This window comes from Manduca sexta, chromosome 26, assembly GCF_014839805.1.
Source record: "Manduca sexta isolate Smith_Timp_Sample1 chromosome 26, JHU_Msex_v1.0, whole genome shotgun sequence".
Classification (NCBI taxonomy): Eukaryota; Metazoa; Arthropoda; class Insecta; order Lepidoptera; family Sphingidae; genus Manduca; species Manduca sexta.
The window spans coordinates 5352790-5378010 of NC_051140.1; the positions used below are offsets into that span (position 1 = coordinate 5352790).

At 36.5% G+C, this 25221-nt stretch overlaps 1 long non-coding RNA gene across 1 annotated transcript in view; it reads left to right on the top strand.

Annotated features, from left to right (window-relative positions):
- The window catches only part of LOC119190776, a 47309-nt gene extending 23031 nt beyond the window's left edge, over window positions 1-24278 (top strand). The window contains exon 3 of the long non-coding RNA XR_005113092.1: window positions 23981-24278. This is a non-coding gene — a long non-coding RNA (uncharacterized LOC119190776). The remainder of the gene's footprint in view (window positions 1-23980) is intronic.
- The last annotated feature ends 943 nt before the right edge of the window (window positions 24279-25221 follow it).

The window sequence follows — 25221 nt, forward strand, 5'->3', positions numbered from 1 at the left end:
TGACAGCTCATCTACAGAGAAGTCATTTGTTTAGAGTACTTTGGTAATAAAATATATTGTGTTATGCATAATGGCTATACAAAATCCAGGTTAACTTTCAGAATAAATAAAGTAGCATTTCCTTTTTTAATAAATGTTATAAATTACTTACATATTCATTAAAAAATTGTTTAAACAAAAATCTCGAAAGTCGATAAACCACTGAATATTTGAGTAGCAAGAAAAATATTTATTATATTACAAAAAAAACAGTTTAACATGATAATTTACAGTCTAAATAATGTTATTTAAATAAAACACATCGAAATTACAATATTTATAATACAATAAGTTCCGAAGATGACCTGTCAAAAACGCCACGCCACATAACCGTCACCGGCGAAGTTTGTCGAAATAATTTGCGCGAGATATAGAGAATGACGTAGAGGGCGTGGAGTCGACGAGTTGTCGACTCGCAGCGGAGATAAGAAACAATAATTCTTAATCTTCGGAGTGGCCGGGTCGTTGTTCTACAACTCATAATTTTAATTCTTCAACAGTTGAGACAAGTTCGTAACTGTCATAAATATTACACACGAAACGGCGACGTGTAAATTGTTCGGTGGATTTGAATTTACGTTTTTGGTTATTAAAATTTTATGTGGGTGTCTTTAGGTTCTAAATGGTAAAGCAGCTTTATCATTTTTTTAATAGTAAAGCGAATTATTATATAATTATGCACATGTATATCTAGACCACAAAGCTACACACATTCTAAATAAGGTACTCGAAAGTTCAAACAATTGAAATCTACATTCCATTCAACTTATGTCCATTATCTTCAACTGTCTTGGACACATCAAACTCCGCAGTCACATACTCACACGTATACATGTTTATGTATACATAGAGGCATCGAAATCTCCCGTCGAGGATGTTGATCAGATAGAGATGGATAAGTAAGCGAGAGGACGATCCCCTGGGAACGACTTTACGCAACCGGCACGAACACGAAACCAGTAGAGTCGCTTAACGATATATTTTTATGTCTGTAGTACATATGAGCAGATATTTTGGGTTTTGGATGGAAAATGAGCATTGCTTGACATCAATGGTAGTCTCAATATAGAGCACATTATCGCAGTGAGCTGTAAAATTGATGTGATACTACACATAATCCCAACATCGGATAAACAAAAAATTCCACTAGCTGTCTTAAATTAAAAGCGTTCTTAGAAAACATCGTTACGGTTAATTCTTCAGTGTGATATATCTTATTAGATATTAATCACTTTTTATGCTATTCAAAACATTGTCATACATAAAAAAACAATCATCACAAAATATTTGTTTATTAAACATATAACCAAATCATAACATTCGACTCCACTACTTCTGAAATCGTAGAAACAACATCAAAGCCTTGCTACTAAATTAGACGTTTTGCAGATACTAAAAGATATTTAGCCGGCCCCGCCCGCGTCTCTCTATCCCCCACCTCCCCCGTAACACCCTGATAATGGCGCACTACTTTAAAGGGTTGTTTACACCCGAGACATCTTGTCGACCTTCGTATATGTCTGAAAATAAAATAGATCTCCTTTGTATCTGCAGTGGATATATTTTGTTTCAGCTAGCCAAGACTTACAAAGTTGTTTATCAAAAGTCGTGTTGGAAAACTTATTTCAGTGGCCAGTAATAAAAAAAATATAAAATAAGTTTTCTTTCGTAATGCTTCCAAGAAGTAATATTTCTGTTTTATATCCTACTAATATTATAAAATGCGAAAGCTTATGAGGATGGATTTATGGATGTATGTTTGTTCCTCTTTCACGAAAAAACTACTGAACGAATTTGGATGAAACTTTACAATTATATTGTTTATACATCAGAATAACACATAGGCTACAATTTATAACGGTTTTATGTAATTTGGTCATAATACAACGATACATATCAAGTAAGTCGTAAAAAATTTACCCCGCGAAAACTCCATCACGCGGGCGAAGCCGCGAGCAAAAGCTAGTACTTAAATACTTCCTTAGAAACCTCTCTTAAGGCGAAGACACCAAAAAACGTCACCATCAAACGTCCACTTAAATATTCCATTTGACAAGTGACATCGTCTTTTGATCTGTCATCAGCCAATCACAAGGCGCTCGCGCTGTGATTGCTTGAGGGAATCGTAATTACCCGCCGGTGACCTTTCGTCCGACGGCCTCGCTAGGCGTGTCTAGCCCCTTAACACTACTAACTGCCAATTTGATTCGAAATATGGGGTGAAGATGCTTCCTTTGGATAGAGGTTGATTAGCATTTGTTTTGGATGGATCGTGTATTGGGAAAATTGTTAAGAAGTGCGATTTTTTAGGTTAGTTTTGTTGCTGGACACCTGAGGTGAAAACCAACGCATTAACAACAATAGACTATTAAAATGAGTCTATTGTTTTTCTCTAAAATGGAATTCAATGATAACAAAACTATAGTTCGGGATATATCTAATACACTACACTTTGACATTCAGAAATATCAAAAATCCAAGATGTCTTTCTGTATACCGAATTTCATCCAAATCGATTCAGCGGTTACTGCGTTTGCTTCTTAAAAACATCCAAACATAAAGACGTGCAAACATTCGCGTCTATAGTGTTAGTAAGATACCAACAATTGTTTAATTAAATTAAAGTTTAAAATCAAATCAACAAAGTCTTATACTATCCATTAGGCCACCAATTATCAAGTCAGCACTCGCTGTAGATGTCTGGTCATTAGATAAATACGCCAGCGAGACGGCTGATTGCTTTGGGAGAGCCGATAGCCAATTGACCTTAGCAATCGCCCTCGGGGACTCACATCATAGTCCCTTTAGTGACGTGAATATGTGGTATGGTTTACGTTACAGTTTTCAAAGTTTGTTGAACAAATATGGAGAATCCTTAAAATAGTTTTGTCATAGCCTGACCAGGAAAATAAAAAACCTGCTTAGAGGGCGCCACTTGTGCTTTCTCGTTTTAAAGCTAACGTTGCCAGTACAAGAAATTAGTTCCATTGTTTATCACAGATCACAGATTTTTCTAATTAAGCTATAGTAAACTGAAACTGCCGTCCAATAATTCTATCTATACTAATATAATAAGAAAAGTTTGTTACTTTGCTATAAGGGCTAATCTCTGGAACGGCTAAACAGATTTTGAAAATTCTTTCACTAATAGGAAGCTAAATTACTCCTGAGTCCTATAGGCTACAGTTTTATCCCGGTAAAAATAAAGCAGGACTTTTATCCCGAAAAAACTTCTCACTCGGGCGGAGCCGCGGGCAAAAACTAGTCTTAGGATAAAATGTACTTTCAACCTTTAAAAAGATGTCTGCCAATTAAAGTCTCTTCAAAATTAGTTCGGCTATTTTAAAGGGTAGTGATGCGTCTTCCAATATCTGACCATACTTTACTGACATATATATTGCAGAGCCAAATTACTTTAAATCATAAATCTATATATCTACTAAAATTAATTATAAATCCAAAGAAAGCGAGACTAATATTGCCAAACCATATTTTTTGCAGCATTAAAAAGACTTTAGCACCCAAAGACCAAATTTCCGAACTCCAAAATCCCACCATACACAACCGGCAATTCAACAATAACCTATCCCTCCTGTTATGCTACGATTAATCAACATTTACCTATTTTAGAATAAAGCATTAACAGTATTCTGAAGCAGTTGACACAACCGACGTTCGACAACTCAACAAAAACCTATCCTCCTATTTTGTTCCACGATTAATCAACATTTACCCATTTTAGAATAAAGCATTAACAGTATTATAAAACAATTGACACAACCGACGTTCGACAACTCAACAACAACCTATCCCTCCTATTTTGATCTACGATTAATCAACATTTACCTATTTTAGAATAAAGCATTAACAGTATTATAAAGCGGTTGACGTGAGGTCGAGTCGCCAGTCAGTCGACACGCTGTCCGCGACAGGATGTGTTAGTTATAAGTCCGCGATGCCATTAAGCGAACTCGCGTGCTCTCGCGCGACGATACAGGGTGATCTGAAACACAAGATATAGGGGATAAGATACTTTTTGCTGTAAATAGTTTATATATAAATTTAATGTTTATATAATTATTTTGTTGGTGGTAGTTCTCTCATATGTGAGAGTCCGCCCGGGAACCTCCGCAATGTCTATTTCTGTCGCCAAGCAGTAGTGTGTAGTCACTGTTGTGTTCCGGTTTGAAGGATATTGCAGCCAGTGTAACTACTGGACATAATAAGACTTAACAACTCATGTCTCAGGATGGCGAGCGCAGTGGAATACCAAATATTGTTTTGTGATTCAAGGTGTTGGATGGTGTTTCTACTGTTTATGATCGTATCATTACCATCAGGCGAACAGCAAACTCGTCTCGTCATTCAAAGCAATAAAAAAAAATGTTGGAGTGTGTTGGATTGAGCCTTCATGTTCCTGTAATTCACAATAAACCTTTAAATGCCCATCAAATTAATATTTTAAGGCATAGTTAATTAACCTTCAACGTAACGTCATAATGTAATAAAAACTGAAATATTTTATCCAATCAATTCAGATACATTTTCTTACTAGACCATCACAACGTGGGGACAGTCATTTAATAAGCCAATGAATCGATTTCGCAAACAATGCCGTCTAAACTCAACATAAACGTAAAATAAACAAACACAAAACAACACGCTGTAGAGCTGGCGAGACGTACAGACAGACAGCTGATGTCTAAGATCAATCCTGGGCTACCGGCGCGACGGGTTCGTGTCGTCCTACCGGTATAGCAATACATCCAACCGAGCAGGGTTCCGTGGTTTGGAAATGGGTTTGGATTTTAAATGGAATTTAAATAATTACATATTGTTTTGTTTTTTTTTGTCCTCCGTCACGTCATTTCCAACAAACGGTCCAACGGAAGATCAGCGCTGGCTTCACTGTCAGCATATTGCTGAGTTGGTGCCTTTATTGTGACAAACATAATTTAAAGTTTTTTTTTTGCCTGTTTCGCTTGTTTGTTTGTTATGTTTATGTAACTTGTGTTTGTTGCAAAAAAATTTTTTCGTTCTATCTTCCTAAATCCTTTCATGCACCTACCTTGATTATCTCTGCACCACCCTAAGGCTGACTGGCAGAGAATGCCTATGGCATTAAGTCCACCTGTATACATTGTATATGATGGGCTAAATAAATTAATTTTATATGCTTTCTTTCAAGTCGAGAATTTTCCAACAGTATCGGTAATATAAAAGAAATATCGAAATTGATAGCGGAATTAGGAACAAATATTTTTTTTTTTGGATATCTGGTCTACGTATTACATACGTTATTTTTGAAATAAATCCTATCATTTAGAAGCAAACACCTATTTTTTATTGATTACGAAGAACTCAAAATAATTAATAATTCGCAATATATATTTACAGTTAATGTTACCAGTTATATTAAAATTGTTCATATAATAATTAGTTTAATACCACAGTACGCAAAAACTAATAAATAACTTAAAACATTGCTGTCCAAGTTTTTCACGGTCACGCTACCATGAACATCATAAATTCTGTACAACTATAATTAATGTACGGAACTCGGTCGAAAGACAGCAATTCTCACACGCGAGTGCATTTTATATTTATTTGCAATACGGCTCAATAAATTCCTAACTCTCAGCCGATTGTTCGAAGCCTCAGGGCCAATGAAAAAATGTGGACACATTGTCTCGATCGGCCGCAGTGCACTGGTGACGTTTTTTTCGCATTGTTAACTTATTGACTGTCATCCTAAATTAGATTGAGCTTTTTCGTGACGAATCAGACTGAATATAAACGGCCCTTAAAGCGAAGTGCCTTGGTAACGCAGACTCTTATCACAAGATCTAAGTTGAAACGTAAATATATTTCTGTAGTGCTTTTTCATCTAAATCTAAGTTCCACTGAATCTTGTATTAGTAAATAGGAAGCATTTTCGATGGATAAGGAAATTATAAGTTTCTCATATGTCAGAATCTGCCTGGGTAGGTACCACCGTTATGTCTATTTCTGTCGACAAATATCAGTGTGTAGTCACTGTTGTGTTCCGGTTTGAAGGACATTGTAGCCAGTGTAACTACTGGACATAATAAGACTTAACATCTCTTGTCTTAGGATGGCGAGCGCAGTGGAATATCAAACAATACTTTGTAATTCAAGGTGTTGGATGGTGTTTCTACTGTTTATGGGCGGTCGTATCGCTTACCATCAGGCGAACGGCAAGCTCGTCTCGTCATACAAAGAAATAAAAAAAGTCCCAAGAACCTAAAATGACGTTCACGGTCATCTCAATGAATATTCGTATTTCAGGTTTCACTTCGAAAATAAGGATAATATTTGGTTTAAATCTCGATTTATAATAAGTCACAACGACCACTTTTAACTGGTGTACAATCAGCGTCCAGACTCCTACAAGTTCTACAAAAATATTAAGTCAATTATCGTTTGGAACTTTCAGCGCCCTATAAAAGTTTCTCAGGAATTTGACTAAAATTTATCTTTCTTGGTATTTCAATTTGACAAAAACTTTTATACATTACTTTACATTTATTTTCGTTTAAAATTCGAAGAAGCTAGTATCTAATCAACAATAACCGGCACCCGCTCTCAAAACTACTCAAAATCAAATAAATTTCTTTATCAAAAAATCTTAAAATAAAGACATCATTTAAATGACTACAAATCCTAAACCTTTTACGTTCTCATTATCGAAAATAATATAATTAATAGGAATGTTGGTGGACAACATCGGCTAAAAGCATCTCTGTGTAGCCGCGAGGGAGGTGGTAGCGCGGGAGGGGGCGCTCGCCACGTTGTGCCGTGATTAACGCGTGCGCCGGCGCATGTTTCACTTAATTAGCCCACAGACATGGCCTGTTCACACCGCACCGGCCCATAAAAGGGCCCTATACCTTACATTGTGTTTGTAACCTGTGTTTTTATTTTGGTAATGTTTACATTTGAAGCAAAAGGGGAAATGTGGTACTACATTTCGCAAAAAGAAAAGCTATGGAATTTCGCCAAGGAAGGTGAAGACTGTACCAAATTTGATTTAGTTTTTAGTACTGACGTTTCAAGACGTGTTAATATGCAACATAAGGGATGACATTTTAAAATATTTCTACGTGAATTCTCACTATGTCTTGGTGATTATTCCACTTGACAGTTCCTAGAAAGTTTGGGATCTCCCTTCTCAACTCACTGGATACCTCCAATGGAATTACCTGAATGCAAATAAGTCTTATTAATATTTATTTCTGCGGCCGGCATTAATAAATATTATCAGTGACATACTTGACCAGGGTCTTGTCTGGCGCTCATGTTATGAGACTGAACGTAAAAAAAACTTAATTATTAAATATTGACTAAGGGAGTATTTTGTAAACTTTACAATTCCGTCTCTACATTTCTGAAAAATACAAGAAATATGTTTATCCGCACAAAACTTCGCATCCTTCGTTCCCGTCATACCGCGACAATAATCATAAAGATAATTACATACATACATCATATAACGTTACATAACCCACGCACTCGGTATATGTGAGTGAACAAAAACTTGATATGTTAGGTTATACCGCCAACTTATCTGTGAATTGAGTGGGGCTATTTATTTTTAAATATATGTATTACTGTCATATCTTACTAATATAAAAAAAATATTGTGTTTCCATGCTTCTTTGTATATAAGACGTCAGACTAACAGTGTATCGCCTGATGATAAGTAAACATTGAGGTTTAACCAAACAATTATGAATAGTATGAATTGTAATAGGTTTCCCATCTTTAAGGGAGAAAAATAGGATTTGAGAAGACGAAGAAAATTTAATAGGGCTTCCATAATCTGCTTTGCGTAAATGCTACATTGACCTAGAGGCATTAAATAGCGACTGCATTAAAGTTTTTGTCTATATAAAAGCGTATTGCAATCCGCTAGTGAATTTAGGCCTCGCGAAGAGCCACTTAGCTTCGATTCTCTACTCGATCCATCCAGGTATAGAAGCCTCTTCTCGTAGGTCATCGCGCTATAACGCTGGCAACATCCCACATTGATATAATTTATTTCAGAAAATCTCATATGTACTAACTAAAAATCTATACCCAATAAATAGTAATGATACTGCAAAAGAACTACGAAATGCAACACTATTTCAATACCATGCGGTTAATAATTTCGATCTACAACGATTATTTTTAACCGACTTCCAAAATAGGACGAGGTTCTCAATTCAAATGTTGTATTTAGAATCAATAAATCAGAACATTTTTATCCAAGATATCATACATGCCGTGTAAATAAAAACAGAAGCAAATACACAATAGGTCGCGTTCGCGGGCAGTATTACTTCATTCTTCACGAAGCCACAGCGAGCCATCGACAATCCGAACAAAAACTAAACGAACGAACTGAGCCGGCCAACGGTAGCGAAATAATAAGATCGCGCACAACAAAATAAAGAAATGCCCTCGAAACAAAAGGAACGCTAGTGAAATAAGGCGAAAAGGGTTAAGTGACGTGGTGGGCTGCGCTCATTGTCTTCCAAATGCGTGGAATTGATAATGCTGGATGAGGCATATTTATAGGGATGCGGTGTGGGTACCGCTGAGATACCGTAAAAGCATTGGTCTGATCAAAGAAAGAATATTTCTTCATCGAGATCAGTCATGCATAAGAGAGTTAATAAATGAAATAATTTATTAGTCACATAGGCGACCATAGTTGCACTTATGACAGGTCGAGATACATGATAATAAAAATTAGAATTAAGAGTTACGTTCATAATAACGGACATTTGCTGTCATATTTAGAAGTAAAATTTAAAAAAAAGCAAAGTATAATGAACTAAAAATCCAGCTCGGGCTGGAAGGTAAGAGGAAAAATATATATCTATAATTCTATAATACAATAATGTCAAACGCATCGCGATCCTCACCGGTGAAGTTAAACGGGCCCTAACAACTTTATTGCCACCAATTGTCAATCACACATTTTTATCTATGTAGAAATAGTTCTAATGTAGTTCTGAATAGCATCACATGGAAATAATGAATCCAGTATAGTAGAGGATTAACTGCTTAGTATGTGTTACGATGGTGTTTTCGATCAATGTGTTAACTAAGCAATTGGATGTACAGGTTTCTTCCCAACAGTAAAAGAAATGCTTCATCACACCTGGAGGAGGAAAGATGGACATTATCAGGAAATCTCTCGAAAGTACAGACCCGCTTCTTCCCAACAGTAAAAGAAAAACCTCTCTAGACCTGGATCAGGGAAGATGGAGCTTATCAAGAAATCGTAACATTTTATGACTGCCTCGGTGGCGTAGTTGCACTGCGCACTCTGAGGTCCTGGGTTTGAATCCCGGGTCTGGCAAAGTGATTATGTGGGATTTTATGCTCAGTATATCAGTCCGAAGTCTGGAATTTGTGCCCGATATGTCGATAGGCTCGCCCCCTATCACATCATGGGAAAGAACACACTTGGCAAAAAGTGGGTGCCCTGGTTGTGCCTCTGCATACCCCTTCGGGGATAAATGCGTGATGGTGTGTGTGTGATAACATTTTACAAACTTCGTGAGTAATATGCCTGAGCTGTCCAAGGCCTCGATTCAAATTCATTTAGTACTACGTACCACACGTCACAAATTAGTCACTCGATAGACAAAAGCGAGTAGACGAATACGACATCCGATAATTGATTTGTCTTATACGATGACAATAAATCATACGTTTATAGAGATGCGAACACTGTCAAACCCAGTGCCTTTGCCCGTTTTGGCCGCCTCATTGTCATGCACGAGCAAAATTCGCCCCATTCAGTACCTTAACGCCATTGCGGGGACAATGTGTGGCTAATTTTTCATGGCCATTGCAAATGTTGACGCCTTATAAAGATTTCCTTTGAATATATTTTTAGGTCTGATAGCTGGTCAGGTTCTGTGAAAAGCCGTTGGTTCTTCAAACTAGATATATAGGAAAAATTACTAAAAGTCTGCCATAGAAAGCTGAATAGGCCACAAAGACTCAATCTCTACAGAATAAAAAATATATTCATCCCAAAATAAAACTTAAATAAGTTGCATAATGATAGTCTAATTATATGTAGTGGCAACACAGTACCTAAGGGTCATATTAGCTTAACATCGCCAATTTAGAAAAAAAAGGAAATTAAAAAAATACTGAAGTCGTGTAGCAAATAACCTTGATACTGAGACCAATATTTGGGTAATTTACAAATGTTATCTTCGTAACTGCTATAAAACCAATATCATTTTAGTCCCTGACAACACCAATCTAATAACTTCATACAAAGTCGAACTTTTAAACCGAGTATATTTAATTAAATACCACATCCATCAATTACAATCGCATTCGAAGATGGCCGTTGTTAAAAAAACATCGGCTATGGGACTGGTCGTGGTGCATCATCCGCGATACCCGCATGCGAGCCGCGTGTAGCGACACGACTCGTGCGCCCACCTCATAGTCCCTGCAGTCGTAGGAGATATAGGAGAAATCCATTTTAATTGACGAGATGACGTGTCTAATGTATGGATAGCATCTCTGTTACCACAAAACAACACACGCCTTTGTCCACCAAAGGGTACGCAGAGGTACATCCAGCGCACCAATTGTCTACCGTTCGTTCGTCTTTTTTTATTTAATTATTTGTTTAGGGTTTTTGTCAACAAAAACGTACCAACCCTATTGAATCTTACAATAGAAATCACACAGATTGAAAAATAGTCATAGTCATGACATCACATCTAAATGATGGTCAAATTACAGAGCCCCTTTGCCACATCAGTCCCCGAACACGACAGGATGGACGGAATCAGACCAACATCCAATTTATTCATGTTCCGTCCCATAAAATGATAGGGGACGAGACTATCTCCATATCGTTGGTGTGCACCGGATCTCCAAATAAACAAAACATTTAAATCGTTTAAAAGTAAAACTACAGCTAAATTATATTTTTTTTTAATTTGCTAGTTAGTTGTTACATAAATAAGTATAAAAGAAAAGTAAATCTAACAAGAGACAATTATTGTATTTTAGTTGTTATATTCGAACGTTTATAAAGAACATTTCATCGTAGAGCATCGGGAAACTGAGATAGCAACAAAACATGTGTCCACAGCGAGGCCACTAGCGGCCGGTACAGAGAGAATAACGTATAAGCAAATAGGATTATTTATTCTGATCCGTTCGGCGATATCCGTAGCACTATGGGCCAGTCTCTGTCTAGAAAATTCGACTCTGACATTTACTTATAAGCTCTACTTTCGCACGCATATAATATTTAACTTATAATAACAAAAATGTTCCGAAAGATAGTAATATTAATTATTGAATGTTTACAATAGGTTAAGTACCATAGATTTCTGAATATTAAACTCGATAAAACTACATCATTTTTTTAGCTAAAACTATAATTCTATTGACTTTGTAGTCATTACGAATAATCCCCATGAAATATAAATCATCCGAAGCCGATAAAACGTAGTCTTAATGAACTAACCAAGGTAAAGCATAAACATTTCACCATAATGCCTAATCTAAATCAATAAACATTAGAATAATTATTTTAGGTTGTGTCCAGGTTGTGGGGGGATACCGAACCCACCTCCGGTTTTACATTACAATTGTCGCTTCAACCTGCACCCGTGGAATATGATAAATCAGCCGATGTATGTATACTCGAGCACAGAAGTGTTAAGAAGCTGTTTTAAAATAATAATGGAACATACATATGGCAATCACGGTGCAATGAGGACTAGGACATAGATTTTACTAAATAATGAACTTTTTCTTGTTATTTTTTTGGTATTTTTTTACAATTAACAATAACTCGGATAGCTACATCGGCTAGCAGCTTAAACCATCCCACGACCACTACTAAATAGAAGTAGCAATCATAAAATTTAAAGATGACAATCAGCCCATCCAATTTAGATAGAAGGACTACAGTATTTTTGTTTATTCCACTCCGTAATCGATCTTTTCAGCCTACATAGTATCACGTTTTTCCCCTTTAGGGGTAGGTACTTAAATATATATTCTTCAACGAACTTCTTGTTCTTCAAAAATATATTGAGCACTTCTCTGGCCGACTGTACAGCCCGTAGATTTACACAGGCGCAGGTAGGGAGCTCATATCTGCTAGAGTACAGTAAGTCTCGCGGCTGACGATGTGCTATCTAACTTAACTGTCTACGTGATTTGTACGCTGTCTCGCTGCAGCTTGTCTGTTTTAATTGGTACTCCTGTACTTTTAATTACCACACTGATTCTCAGTTCATCCTTTTAAAACTAAATAAATAGTATTTTTGTATAATGACGTGACTGGACGTCATCGAAAGTATATAGAGATTTTAAAACGGTATTTGTATGACAATATCAATCTCGTATTTGCATAAGTCGAATCGTATCAATTTGGAAAATTAGTCGGACGCAAAAAAATTGTACAATTATAAGAAGCAAACCCACAAAGTGTAGCAGTTACCATTGAAACGAAGGCACGTTTGCGCGGGCGCATCTTTCGCAGAAAACGACTGATTAACTTAATTGGTCGACACACGTGTGACAACAATTATATTGCTATTCCAACCACTTTTTGCTTTGGCATTCTTTGCGTACCGTCTAGCTACTGTCCGCCCACTTTTTGGAACAGAGTGAAGGTATATCATATGTAGCTATTTTTTACTGTCATAATTGTTAATGTCATGTATTATTCATTAGTAATGAATAAAAATGATCACCTACTTATTGTTCTTAAACGAATATATGCTGTCGAAAATTACTGTAGTTATTTTAATAAGAAATAATAGTACAATAGTAAGCTTTATATTGGTTTTAATAAGGTACTTAATATCAGATCACAATTGTGAAATTTCATGTAATGCAATGCGATGCTTGCTTGAAGCCCTTTTTGTTACAAGTAATTATTAGGCAAGAATTAAACAATAGATAAATATCCTTTTGCAAAACAATATTACAGTTACTTATAATGGTTTGTTAGTAACTGTTATAATATTGAATATTATAACTTAGCACTGCTACTTTTTTTTATAGATGCACGGGATTGTGACCCCACAGCACCTCATGGTAAGTGGAGTCCAATGTCGACGACTGACGAGAGATGATTACCCCTGTGCAGTCGACACAATTATGTCGGCCTGATGGACCTGCATATAAGCAGGCTCATCTCGGAACGTGACACACTTACGTAGGCCACTATCGTGGATTTTAACGCCTAGAGTACGGTGGCCGCTACCCGAGCGGATATAAAATATAATATCCTACCACCAGAAAGAATAAACATGAATTATTATATAATGACTATACATTGCTATTATATAAAAACACATTTATCGATGTTATAGTATTCAATCGTTATTTTAACGTCTATTTTCCATTCGCAAATACGATTAAGATTTCCGAGTATCGAACAAAATGACTATAATTCTAAGTTACGCTGCTCCACCTTACATTTCTTCGTAAAAGTCATTAGTATTTCACCCCACGTCAGATTTATAAGTGTAATTTTCAAATTCATGAATGACTGAAAAAACAAATACACGAAATCAAAGTGAAAGAAGAAAGCGCACGCGAACCTAACATTATATAATAACTCTCGTACCAACTGATTCGATTTACCCCAACGAAAATGTGAGATGCGCCCGACATAAAATCAATCGCGTGGCCCGCAAGCCTTAACACCGATATAATGTAAATTATTGCTCGTAAATATGTCGTTTACGTACCCGTGACGTCACCGCGCCACGAACACACCCCGCTGTACAAAACTCCACCGACGAAGAACAATTGGGCCAACATACCCCGTGTGTTGTTTACTTGGACAATTCGTGAAAAATATGACATTCGGTTGTCCAGTATGAGGATACGTTTAAAACGAGAGCTGTCGGAGTAAAGCTCAAACGTCGGCATGTGCTGGGGTGTCGAGGGTGGCACACAACTGAGAGTATAATTTACATACGGGTCGGAGGTGCGAGAGGGACGGCTGCGGAAGGCGCCGCGACGGCCGGGACGCCCCGACGATAGACAGAGACCACTATATTATCATCCCGAGTTAAAAAACGACTAGTGGGCGGGGGATTACATTATAGTAGCGAAAGTAATCGATATTCTGTTTTAGTATGAGGTTGTTAGACCTGCAACGCTGCAGCCTAAATTTAAGGTGGTCAGGTCACGGAGGGCCGGTGGCAGGTGTTTTTTTATAACTGTGACTGAGTATTTCGATGTTATCGTTGAACAATAAATACTATTACAGTAAACTTTAATCACAGTTGTTTTCGTCGACTAGACTGTTTATTTTTTGGGTTGTAGAAATAGTCGCCTTGTAATACTTTGATATATAAAGCTGAATTGAACTTAAACCAACAGGTTTACGTTGAATTTGCTTCAGTCTTACGTGTGGACGGTCGAGATCTCCGCGCGTTTTGACACAAAGTAAAATATGTAAATTACATTCAAACTAAAGGAGAGTTTTGTCACGTTGTTTTCTTAAGGATTCGACTTTTACTTTCGCAAATCCTTGTTGGTACGATTTTAATTTCTTTATTTAAGTGTAGTTTAGTTCTTGTTTTTATAGTTATCGTTTACAAAATTAATTTGACAGTATGACTATTGTGTTAAACTGATGGAACGGGAAAATAATTAATATCACGCACCAACAGTTTATGAGGACAATCTATCAGATATTCAATATAATGCCGATCCTGATGGTATTGGAAGGACCCAGTGACGAAGCGTCCTTACAATCCGATTCCTACCGTCTTCTCTTTTAGCTTCATTTACGTTTGTCTTAGTTTTTGTTTTCTATTAAATAGGCCGCGATATGTTAACCGAGGGATGTTTTTTGCCTCGGGTTACCTTTTCTTTAAATATCACCCTTCGTCACTGGTCCAAACCAAAATCACTACTAATAATGCTGCAATCTTTCGTAGAATTACTCACTGGTATAGTAGGTTAAAAAACTTTGTTCCCCGGAAGATGTAGTGTTCATTAAGGCCAGCCTAGTTCAGCTCGACTGTTGACCTCTTTCTCAAAGTTGAATCTAGCGGTCTTAGCTATCTCTTCCAGTATAGATGATACTTGTATATTGTAACTTTGATGGAACTTTAGATGTCCAAAAAGATTATTTTGATAATAATTTGAGGAATAAATAGAATTCATTAAAAGAGTTTATTTGCAAATTCTGCTGTCACCAATTTTCAAGTAATTTCTAGTGCTTTTTTGCCTTCTATTTAAATATCGAGAAATTCGGTATATTCCTAAAGTGCATACTTTTTTTCAGATCTATCTATAACTATGTGTATTCAAATCCTTAATAAATAAAAATACTGATAAATATATAAAAAAACTATCATTAATACGGAAACGTAACTAATATCAAACCCAGTTCCCTTCATACCCCATAAGAGATTTGTTATCGCAAACAAGTTCCATAGACCTTCATTCGTTATTAATAGAAGATATCGGAGACACGGAAGGGTCAATGGGGTATCAGATACAACGTTTAAGCTAAATGAGCCGTGGGGTATTTTACGAGTAATTTCGCATGCTGGCCTTCTGGTGGTCGTAAAGACCCGACCGGTTGGGGTGTAAAAGACCGATTTTATGTCTTTTGGTGTATTTTGAAATGTAATTATGAATGTGTGAATGGAAATATTTCTTATTTATTTATTTTGATTATAACGAATATTAATTAGAGTTGCTAAACTCAAGTGGCAGTAGGCAGGACACATAGCTCGTAGAACTGATGGCCGTTGGAGCGGAAAAGTTCTGGAGTGGCGACCACGAACCAGACGACGCAGCGTAGGCAGGCCTGGCACGACCTGGTGAGGGTCGCCGGAGTCCGATGAATGAGAGCGGCCCAAAACCGGTCCCTATGACGCTCAATGAGGGAGGCCTATGTCCAGCAGTGGACGATTCCCGGCTGAAATGATGATGATTTATAATAATCAATAACTTCAACTATTAGCTTATGAATAATGACGTTATTTTTATGTTTAAGTAAAGCTTTCAATCAATGTGAATTTTTCATTGCCTTTATAGGCTAACTGGAACTGTTCTTCAATCGTTTTTATTCCGTTCCACTCCTCTACATTGCATACCTACAACTTCCTTCTCCTTCCTTCAATTAGTTTTCTGTAGTTCTTGGTATACTGATTAGACAATCCAAGGTACTAAAACAGTCATTAAAGCTAAGCTGCGATATTATTCTTTAGTACTAAAAGTCGGTGATGAAATTATTTTTACTAAAAACTTACAAGTAATTGGTGAGATAAGTACTGAAATAAAAACAAATTTCCTATTATTTGAATGCCTTGCTTATATAGCATGTGCTTGTTAATCACTGGTCTGCCACCTCCTTAGGTCTGATTAAAAATCAATTATTTTAAAGCACTCTGGTCCTCGGGTATGTCAACCTTAAGGATAAAATTTTTAGCTCGTAAGATCCTCCTGTCAATTACAATCACACCAAAGATCAACGATTAGAAAAAAGAAGGAGAATCAATATCTTCTTCGTCTTGAATTACCATGAAACTGAAAAACCACAAACAAACCTCACCTAACCATAAAGTAAATTTATGAAGGTATTTATCGTGATGAAAACACAGTAACGCGACTTAACATGCCGCTGCGTCGTAGGAATAAGGGGGAACATTTACGTGGGTAGTGCAAAAATCCATTTGCGACGAAGGCGGCACAATGCGGGACGCACCAACTTTATTTCCATAGCTTTCATATCTGAAGAGCTCGGGGACTGGGGTAGTGATGCGAGTTTGTCGATATTTTTAAGTATCGATATAAGTTAAGTTCTGGTCCGACTTGGAGTTGCTTGGCTATTAAACTGGTTTGAAGTTAATTTTGTGGATGGAAACTTGTCAAAAAACGTGACACTGTATGCATTTAATGAATATAACAGTTTTTGTTTCTCTTGAATTTCTGACATGTGGCAAAGGTTTTTGCGGAGCTAAAATAATCTAATATCTAACAGACGAAGTTCTAGCAACTGACTATTAAAATCGGCACAGTGAGTTCTTAAAGTTTGAGCAGTTGCGAGAGAGTTTTCAGTCATTAACCAAAATTGCAACACATATTATTATTTAGTTATCTCCTCACAAGTTTTTGCCTCCTATAGATCCATAAGATGTATTTGAAATGTTTTTAAACCCAATAATATTAAAGATTCCTAACCAATATGACCAATCGTCAATAAGTTATCTATAAATCCCACTAAAAACCGAAAGTAAAATTTCATCGATACATGTACACATCGAGGGACATCTCTAACGTCCGATGCCACCCTCAGTTTTTCCTACAATTTTCCTTTTGCCGCGATCTCCACTCACTTAATTGACGAAGAATTTTGATTGGTCCCCGGTAGACGCCATATTTCTATGCATCCGTCGCGATCGCGTTTTTTTCTCTCTTTTTAGTATTCCGCAATGTACTGGATAAAACCTATCATGAAATAATTATTTCAAGGTGCCCCACGTTATGTTATTGACAAAGGCTATATTATACAAAATTAACAGATTATATTTTAATAGAATATAATAGAGACATGTTCGTATGGGCTCAGAAAAAGAAAAAACGAGGATGAAACCAGCAGTCGCATCCACCGAGAGCCCTTCTTGAATATTATGTCACAATAGTTTATAATTTAACGAATGTTCCTACTTATCATTAACCGAAATAACTAACATTCTCCAGTTTACCAATGTCACAATTTTAGGTTCACTTTTACATCCCTAATCAAACAATATCAAATCTTGGCTTATTACCAACTTTACCACTACAAAATAAGTACGCATAATTCAATCCATTGTATTCACAAACTTTTTAAATGTACTGAAAACCTACAGAACTCTCGGCAGTGTCCCCAAAGCGCGCACCAATTTCGCTTTTTTTAAATTTCGTCCGGACTTCATTTATTATTCAGCTCTTATTTTAATGGTTAGCTTCGTTATTGTTCGACAGGTTTCTGATATTATTTTCGATTTTAATTACCCGCTGTGTACTGGTTCTCTGATTTGATGCTGTTGATTAGGACGCCCTAGTAAATGTTGATCTCATTTATCGGAATTAGGGTCTAGCTCGTGTTTTGTGGCTTGAATTAAGAGCGTGTACACACTATACCAGTTGTATACCAAAAACAAGGAATGTATTGGTTAAATAAAAGAGCTTGAATGAAGAGCGTGTGCACACTATATCAGTTGTATATCAATAACAAGGAATGTATTGGTTAAGTAGTGGATTTAAATGTAATACATATATTTAAGGTCCTTTTCCAAGTTTTAAGTAAATTTTAATGAACAGTTATGATATTTAACACCTAATGTAGATAGTACTCATTTTATGTGGGAGCATAGATAAGAGTGTGATTTTTGTATTTGGTCGGCTTATACGTTTATGTAAATTAACATTTACTCAAATTCATTAAACAGGTCTTCGGAATCCTGCACTATACGTGCAACTAGGGACCTCTCGAGTGATGCTTCTTCCTAGACATTCAATTGATCAATTCCACTTTATCGTCCTTAAATCTACTCTATCAAGGTATAGTTTCGGAAAATTTCCAATCGAAATTCGATATTACATCATATAACACCGACAACTTCTCGAACAAAATTTATAACCAGATCGCACCAACCTTCAGACTTCCATTATTAACCTATCAAAACTCATTGGAATAACATATCAATAGGCGCAATTACTCGTCAACGGCGGTGCGTTTGTATTACTGATTAAAAGCTACGAGGGTAGACAGGGCTGACAAAAAGGCCGTGCGCCGACTCACTCCAGTACGAATACAAATTTCCACATGGAGAGACCATTGAAACGTCATCCCGGACGCATTGTGCGGTCTGCAATGCAAACCGTGCTGTACGCAATTTTTGTAACGATATTTTCACATTACCCGATTTGTCTTGTGAAATTTATTTGAAATTTTTATTTGATGGTTGAGTTTTAGGGAATGTCCTGGTGACTCAGTTCTGTTCGCATGTACTCGGGCACCACGTGTAATCAATAGTGACAATAGATTTCGTTTTTAAATTAACCGATTTCTCTAGTTCTTTGCATTTTCTAGCACTTATAAATTCATATCGTTAAAGTTTTACAGCCACCTATATTCATAGTCAATTTTTGTTATACTGGCAGAGCAATATGACTCTACGGTCCCTAATATTATGCGGAGTAGGGTTCAAAATGCCTTCTAGTATTTAAAACATCTACAACATTAGCTGAAGTTCTTATCTGACAGTTTATATAATTCATAGTATCGAAATCAATTATTAGTATTTGCTAGTTATTAAGTAGAGGAGGATTGCATTTCAATATCAGACAGACATGTCAATATCCAAAGGCGAGAGCTGTGATACGTCCTCATTCCTCTTACGGTATTTCTATTCCGTTGCTATATCACTGCAAACTTGTACACGGGTACACGCAATCAACCAAGTCAATCACATTTCGGATTTCATAACGATTTCTTATGTTTACGCGAATGTTAGACATCGAAATAAAAATAGTTTTGCACCGTGACTATGAAGGCTGCAGTCTTCGAAATGTCAGGAGAAAATTATAATAAAAACATCCGAAAACTAGTTTCATTCCAATTTCGGAGTTCGATTTCTAATCCAATTATAGCAATTTGAAAAAAAAAATCATTTTTTTTTATTGCTTTGAATAACGAGACGAGCTTGACGTTGACCTGTAAGCAATACACAATACCATCTAACAACTTGAATTACAAAGTATTGATTGGTATTCCAATGCACTCGTCATCCTAAGATATAAGAGTTAAGTCTTATTATGTCCAGTTACACTGCTTCCATTCTGGACTTTACTGTTTAAAACCATTGTAGCAATTTGTTCAAGGCATAAAGTTACCTCCTCTCGTTCCTTTTGTGAGACCGTTTGTTTGGCTGAATCGGCCAAGACTAGGTCCTGCCAACGATTAGCGGTGAGCGTACGTGGCACGGCGGGAACCGAAGCCCGATACCTTCACACAATGCCTGATTAATGACGATTAACATTCCAAGCGCGCTTTCTGGCCCAGCCGGGCTGCGCGGTACAGGAATGTGGTAATGTCTGAACTATTTTATCTATCTATTTTTATATTATGATTTGTCAAACGTTTTTCTATCTATATTACAATACGTATATGATTTGTCAAACATTTTAAATCTTGACGTACCTTTTACATTTTGATTATATAATGGTGACGCCAATTATAATGCAAAATAATGTAATTAGAAATTCATTTCTTTGATATTTATTACCTATTTACGTATGAATTAACCCCGCTAAAATTAAAACATAAACCTTCCCCCGCAGTTGTCCTGTTCCGACATTATCATCTGATTACTGATCTATTTGAAAATTTTTGAACATTTATAAAAAAATTGAGCATTTATTAGTCTAAACAATATTTATTAACATCAACCCTATGCTATATACTGTCCCATTTCGGGGCACGGGCCTACTGAGAAGGGAATCGGCTATAGTCCACCACGCTGGCCTGGTGCGGATTGGTAGACTTCGCACACCCTCAAAATTTCTATAGAAAATATCTCAGGTATGCAGGTATCTTCAAAATATTTTCCTTCACCGTTAAAGCAAGCGATAATCCACAAAGAATACCCACATAATTTTCTAATTGTCAGGGATGTGTGTCCTTGAGTTTTGAACTTATGGACATTCATTCGTCTCTTTTATTTGCATAATTAAAAAATCAATACCTTAAAATTTGATTTTAATAAACTGTTTTTGAGGTGCAAATAATAATAATTATTATTATTATCTGCATCTCGAAATCGGTTTATTATTTTTGTAACGAGTCACCACATTCCAACTACCCATATTAGTTACGAACATTTACAAGCTATATTGGAATTTAGGAGAGATTTTATTGACTTAGCTTTATGTTTATTGTATTTTATTTCTAGACTAATTATCTATTATGTCTCCACGTGACACTAGACTTAAAATGTCGTTAAGTTGCCATTAATAACTCTACGTAGAGATAGGACAGATCCATACAAACAGGCAATATTGAATACGCATGACAGAATATAATTTGTAGATTTTTTTCTTTTTAAGTTTTCTGGCCAGTAATCAATTAATTATGTGAGTTGATGCATTTAGTTACATGAGGCAATATGCTTTTGAGGTATTTTACTATGAAAACTTTAAGTCGCATTAACACGTGTATATTTAATATAACTTATCGTTGGTTCAGTAAGATATAATTCTCGGACACTGGATATATTCCGCAGACTAACTCAATATCATTACTTCTTCATATATAATATAGATTTTGAATGCTCTATCAAAGCGCAGTTATTTTAATAGACTACTGATGTGGCGTAGAACGTTCGAAAAAATTGATGTAAAAATATCTCTATCAAACAAAAAGAAAATCAAAATATAATTTTAAATTTGCCGAATAATTTTATTCTTTTATTTCTAAAGATTATCTCCTATCAGGAGCATAGGGTTTTCATACGATCAAGCTAAAATGACCCCAATGCACATGATGGTAAGCGGAGGAGGATCATAAATTAGTGGACCTTGAAACTTCACACACAGTCTAGTTTCATGACTCTATCGTAGAGTCTATCAGTCCATAGAGAATTCATAGCTTTCATTTGAACGTTGAACTAATATTATTGCGGGACGTCCGACGGCATGCATCTCGGCAGGTTCATTAACCGAACCACCCCCGCACCGCCCCCGCCGCGCCCCGCCTCACCCCGCAGCACCCCGCAAACGTCTGTCAAGCCCCTTGTTTTATCAATTGATTTCAACGAATTGCGGTTACTAGATGCGAAATGTTCTCGATTATGATCCTAATTATTCATTTCCAACCATAAATTTACAGTACAAATCATCGTTAATATTGCTTTGAAATCAATGGGAAATAACGTATAAAAAGATAAATCTAACTACGAGTTCCATATTTAAAAATTGTTATTTACCCATTCTTATAACGATACCCTTATTAACACATGTTATATACTAGTTTAATATTAACAAATACCCTTAATAGATCCTAAAACATGTCTTGTATCTACAGACAAAATACCAAGCATCCGAACACCGCCTTCCACGTCTTCCTGTAAACTAGGTCAACCACCTCTCAAATTGAATCTAGAAATAAAATTGGAATCCATTACCGTCCACTCGTAGAACAAACGAGCCACTATCACGGTGCCAAAATGTTAATGAACACTCGAGCGGGAACCCAAACAAAAATGTATGCAAAACGCGAACCCCTGCCACTTGACGTAGCGTCAAGACTTCATTATACAAAACAATAGGATTTACGTTAGTGAGTGCATTGCCTTAATTTTTATTTGAGCATACTTATTAGATTCATATTAATCCAGTTATGAAGGACATTCAAAAACTCAAGTTACTATAATACGTATTTACTGTTTCAAAGTGTATTCATTTTCAGTCGATAGTGTGCTTTCGTCAGTGAGTACATTGCCTTAATTTTTTTAGGCATACTTATTAGTTTCATTTTAATCCAGTCATGAAGAGCATTCAGAAACTCACGTTACTACAATTTCTACTATTTTAAATTGTATTTAAGTCATGTCAATAGTCTCAAAAACTTAAACTTGTATGACCTCCGAACACACACATGCATTACACGTGTTTACAAACAACTAATTAGATGTGTGAGTGTTTTTGTTTCGCCCGTGTGCGGGCCGGGCGGGTAGCAAACGTCCTCATGGTTAATGCATAATACAGCTTGCGTACGCCGCGGGTTCGTCGCGGACTACGCAGTCGGCGAAAGCCATTTTTGCTTGGCCGTGAAAGTTCAGCTGAAATCTTTGTGACGTCATGATAGACGTGATATTTTTTTTATCTTGTAATTAGTTTTGAATTGAACTAATTTGTGGGAGATATTTGACTTGAATTTTATAACTACAAAAACTTAACAAGCAATTGTAATAAATTCAATATTCTAGTTATATACTAATGAGTTATTGTTCTTTTTCTTTAAAATACGTATGTCAACATTAAAACCCACAAAAAACCTTCCATATCTAAGTGTTCAGTTATTATACACCGATAAATTCCCGACCGTACGAAATGTCTAATTCCTGAGCATTTTTCACCATCCTGCTACCAACTACGTTTAAACTGAGGAACAGCCGAACACATATTCCAATCCATCTAAATCAAACACGCTGTGAGCTTAAGGAAATGCAAATTAAAACGTGGACGTTACATCACACAACCTATATCTTGGAAACTGAATGGGCATGACCTTATTCTGAAAGCGGCAAAAGTATAGCGCGTGTCGCGCATCGCAATAGCAAGGTCGTCGCCCTGAGGGACGCCCGCGGGGACCGTGGGGGGCGGAGGGAGCCGGGGGAAGGGGGGTAGGCAGCCACCCCTCCCCCGCCGGGACGCATTGTCCTCACCTTCAGACACAACATAGCGAACATCTGGTAAACGCCAAATTAAAGTCTTCAGCAAACTTTGGCCAGACGTGGCTGTCAAAATTTCGCCAAGATTTTCGGACAATGCCTCTTTGATCACGGGTGTTGTAGGCGAAAGTTTCGGTGAAACTGTTTGTATAAAAAAAAAATGAAAGCGAGAGTATTGCAGAGGTGGCTGTGGTGTAAGAGGTCCCAGATTTGATTCCTTAACAGATGTTTGAATAATATCCAACTTTAAGTTATGAGCCAGAAGAGCATATTGTATAAGCCCAACAGTATAAAATGATGCATAAAATGCGGGCCGTTTCCAATATTTAGATCCGGAAATCTTTGTAGGAGGCCCATGTTCAGCAGTAGACATCCTGTGACTGATGATGATGAAGAGTATTAAATATGTTTTCTTTATTTGGTGCCCATTGTAACTCGTTGTTTTTGTTTTGCAGATAATAACATAAAAGAGGTAATGCAGCCGAAGACACGACCCAAGATCGACATGCTGGTATCACGCTTGGCTACTACATAACAACACCACTACCTAAAAACATTGAACGATGAAGTACCACGCATGATGATTAGATGTTAGATGTACGGCATCTACCGAGTTATTACCTCAAATTCTAAGTTCACCAAACCAGAACACAACAGGCTCTCACTTCTATAGAAAACGGTTGTCAAGATAGATATTTTTGGAGACCTATTATGAAATAGAATGAAATACCACACATTTCAGGACGAATCAGTCATGCATGACCAGTGAATAGGTACTCAAACAAATACATTGATATAATAATAATACCTATATTAATGGTTTCCACTGCTGGGCACGGGCCTTCTCTACTACTGAGAGGGTTTAGACTTTAGTCCATATCGCTGAACTACTTCAGGTCATCTGGATTCACATACCTCCGAAATACTTCTGGAGAATTCTCAAATATACACGATTTTCAGATATGCACGTTTCCTTACCATGTTCTTACATATTTGTAGGATACATTGGTGTACTGCCGTGCGAAGCTCGAAAGCGATATCTCAAAAAAATCTGTCTTGATTTTTATGTCGTCAAATAGCTTAAAGAAATACCCATCCAAAGAACTTACCTAAATAACGGTATCTTGTTTAGAACTTGTTAAAAAAAATCTTAAAAGAGTTTCTTATCTCAGTTTTACATACAAAACTATATTTACAAAACTTCGATTATCTCGAAATAAGGTTTCCTTGACAAACCGCTTTTGCGCATAGCACATCAGTATACTCAAATAAGCCTTAAAACGTTACTCATAAAGTTCCGACCAATTATCTTCAGAAGACTTTATTCCTGTCCAGAAGATCCAAGCGGCCCTCATACTAACGTGTGAATGTTGGAGACATCTGCGTGTTGACGCGAACTGAATAGCGATACATAGTGACAAACGCACGACTTTCCATATTGTATTTATGTATTCGTCCGATGTCGGAATGCGTGCGTCCTACGTGGGTAACGTTTTGCGTTGGCGATATAGCGCAAATATAGCTACTTATTGTAATTTAAAGCGGCAATATTTTAACCAGTGATCCTTTTGTGCTTGCGTCAAAGTCAAAGGTTTTAAGGAAACTAAAAATTTTAATTTACTTAATATTAAATAAAATTATGCTCGTAGCGATATAATCAAATGTTATTTAATCATTAATTTAAAAATGTTTAATG